The 3,397-nt window shown below is 45.2% G+C and overlaps 1 pseudogene; it reads right to left on the bottom strand.

Annotated features, from left to right (window-relative positions):
• Positions 1-485: 485 nt before the first annotated feature.
• Positions 486-3,397, bottom strand: LOC110743675 (annotated as a pseudogene).

The raw sequence follows: 3,397 nt of genomic DNA, 5'->3' as shown, positions 1-3,397 counted from the left end.
ACATTCCAAAAGCATAATTCTAGGTTGCTACAGTGTCTTCTCTGCTACAAACCATTGTTTCAAAGGTTAAAGAAACAAGAAGGTAATTCACATAAAAGTGTTTTAAAATATTTTTCCTATTCAAAATAAAATAAAAATATATGATCTCCATAAAATTTTACTTATATGTATATGTATATGTATGTATATATACATATGTGCGTGCGTGCGTGTGTGTGTGTATGTGTATATCTATATGTGTGTGTATATATATATTATTTATTTATTTATTTTGAGATGGAGTCTCACTCTGTTGTCCAGGCCGGAGTGCAGTAGAGTGATCTCAGCTCATTGCAGTCTGCACCTCCCGGGTTCAAGCAATTCTTGTGTCTCAGCCTCTTCAGTAGCTGGGATTACAGGTGTGCGCCACCACACCTAGCTAATTTTTGTTTTTTTGTATTTTTAGTAGAGACAGGGTTTCACCATGTTGGCCAGGCTGGTCTCAAACTCCTGGCCTCAAGTGATCACCTGCCTCGGCCTCCCAAAGTGCTGGGATGACAGGTGTGAGCCACCGCGCCCAGCTGATCTCCATAAAATTATAAAGAGATTATATCAAAATGTTGACCAGACAAGCCAGACCATTTGCCTTCACTAATTGCCTTGGAGGGCAGAGCACATGTGTCATCTACAAGGAAGGGGAGATGGGGGTAGAGTTCTCACTCTCCCCACGCCTGTGGAGTAGGGGCAGACAGGAGCCCTTTGGCTTCCCTGGGGTTTTGCTTCCTTGTGTACAGAATTGAGGGAGGTGGGCTAGATGGCTTTTAAGAGGCCCCTCAACTGAAAGTCAGCTTGAGATCCCTTCTTTGAGCAGACATATAGGGTGGCCAAAGAAATGGATTAAAAAACAGATGGATGAAGTCTTTCTCACCTTTTGATACCATCACTCAGAAGTATTCTGTATTATAGTTCAAGGAAATCTTTGCCTGGTACTATTAAAGGGTACGCAATGAGGCATCTGATAATGACATTTTTTATAAAAAAGAAAAAACAACAACAAAAAGCAAGTTTTGATAAAAATGTAAACAGGCTATGCTAAGTTTGGGTGGAAAAACAATGTACCACCATGTTACTACCAGCAGTCAGGACGTCCTGTCTCTGAATTGTAGGAGCCCCCAGTCTGGTTGGGAGAAATGCTGAGGGAGGTGCATGTTCAGGCCATCCAACAGAGACCTGATGAGTGCACACTGCTCAGGATATAGAGAAACAGGGGCCCAGGAAGACAACTTTAATGAAACTGGTTCAAAACAAAGGATGCAAGAGAGTCAAATGATCCAAAGAGAGTGATGGCTTCTCATTTTCTGTCCCTTACAGAGACTACAAATATCATTTCTTCTGGAATCTAATACATTTCCAAAATGCATCAATTATATTTTCCTCATGAGGCAGGCACACATTAAGCATGTGACAGTCATATGAATTATTTGTGAGCCCCAGGGCTTCCAGGAGCTGTCTTGGAGCTTATGGTCAGAGGCGTCCTGAGATTTCAAATAGTAAAGCTTTCTCCATGGCCACATGTTCCTTTGATGTTTGGGTTATTGAACACAAACTCACTGGATAATTTGTCTTCAGCATAGACTATTTCTGTTCCTAAAAGTGTTCGTTGTGCTTTCTTTTTGATTAACACTCTGACTCCATCTTGAATAACTTCTTCATTGAAATCTCCTTTGTCTTCGTTTATTCTAGAATATAAGAAAGGTCATTACAGGCCCTGGTTCAGACACCAACTTTTACACCTAATGCTCAGGCTTATCTTGAAGAAGTTATTTTATCTTGTTTACTGCGGAAGGTGTCAGACTGCGAGTGGCCCTCGTGGACTGCAGCTTCCTGTTGCTCACAGCCCGGACAGTCCTCCGGACTAAGGAAGCCAACGTCTTTGTCATCCGGGTACCCAGGTGCTTCAGGCCTGAGCTCGGCGGCCTCAGCCTCTTCTTTGGACATAGCAGGCCCATTGATGCCACCAGTTCTGGCACACGGCGCACTCAGGCCTCTGGGAAGGTTTTTCATCCTTCAGGAATCAGTAGCATTATAAGGCAACTTCATCCTTTAGCGTATAAATTAGCATCATTCCCTAGCTCCTAAAACAGCCTTCCCTTGTTTCAGATAAACATGCTGACTAACACCAGGAGGTGATGCCAATCTCTGGTAAGAGAAGACAGAAGGAACAGATCCTCAGGAGATGAGCGGTAGCCACCCGGAGGGGAACAATAAGGAAACAGTTAATTTGGGAAATATCTAAAAAAGGAAACCACCACGTGCACACCACGTGCACATCACGTGCCACTCTGCAAGGTGGAGGTGATGCCTGGGCCCATAGCCTCTCATGAGCTGGCACCTCTGTGGGCATGACATCAGCAGCCCCCTCCTGGGGGGCGTTAGAAGGAAAGACGGGAAGGGTTTGCTGTTGAAGTTACAGAGAGGAACCAGCTAAGCGAGTGGTTTGCTGCCTGGGAGTGTCCCGCGGGGAGGAAAAGACACAGATGTTGTTGGCAAGAATAAGCAAGGAATGGGGACAGCCAAGACATGTTCCCAGGAAGGTGTTGCAGATCCCCTGGGCCAACTTCTGTGGAGATTCCTATTTTGAGGGTCGAGGTTGAACTTGTGTTATGTGGGACATGGGATATAGCCCTGGCCTTTTCCAAGCAACAGCCTCACTTATTCTACCTATATTTGTGGAGAATCTTCCACGTGCCTGACTTGTGTTGGTTCTCTTCGGCCTTCAGCGATGAACCATGCTCTCGGGAAGCGCTCAGGTGAGTGACAGGCAGGACACAAATGATTCCCAGCCAGGAGGCTCTGGAGCTGGCCCAGCTGCCTTCAGACCCAGGCTCCACTACTTTCTGGTACGTCACCAACAGGGCTTACCTAGCTTTCCTGCATGCTCATCTGTGAAATGATATTTACCTCACAAAGTAGTGAAGAAACGTGTAATTAGAATGGATGATGTAAAGGCGTTTAGCAATTGCCTGGCACATGGTATGCACGTAATAAATGAGTGTTTCTGTTGTAAGCACAAATTGGAAGGGGCAGATCAGTAAACTGCAGTGGCGTAAAGTGTTGTGGGAACATAGAGGAGGGAATGTCTGACTCTGCCAGGAGCAAGATCAGGTTATTGAAGACATTGCCAAATGAGTTATGAAACACTGGGACTTTGGCCAGGGTGGGAGGAGGTCTGAGAACGGGCATCATGAGAATGTTCCCTAAATGTTTCAGGGATGCTATCTATCCCTCCCCCACCAGAAAACCACTAATGACTCTAAAGTAACTTTTTTTTGTTTTTTATAGACAGGATCTTGCTCTGTTGCCCAGGTTGGAGAGCAGTGGCACAATCACAGCTCACTGCAGCCTTGACCTCCTGGGC

This window comes from Papio anubis, chromosome 7 (assembly GCF_008728515.1).
Source record: "Papio anubis isolate 15944 chromosome 7, Panubis1.0, whole genome shotgun sequence".
Lineage (NCBI taxonomy): Eukaryota > Metazoa > Chordata > Mammalia > Primates > Cercopithecidae > Papio > Papio anubis.
The sequence above is the reverse complement of the archived record's forward strand: the minus strand, read 5'-3'. Positions and strand labels throughout refer to the sequence as shown.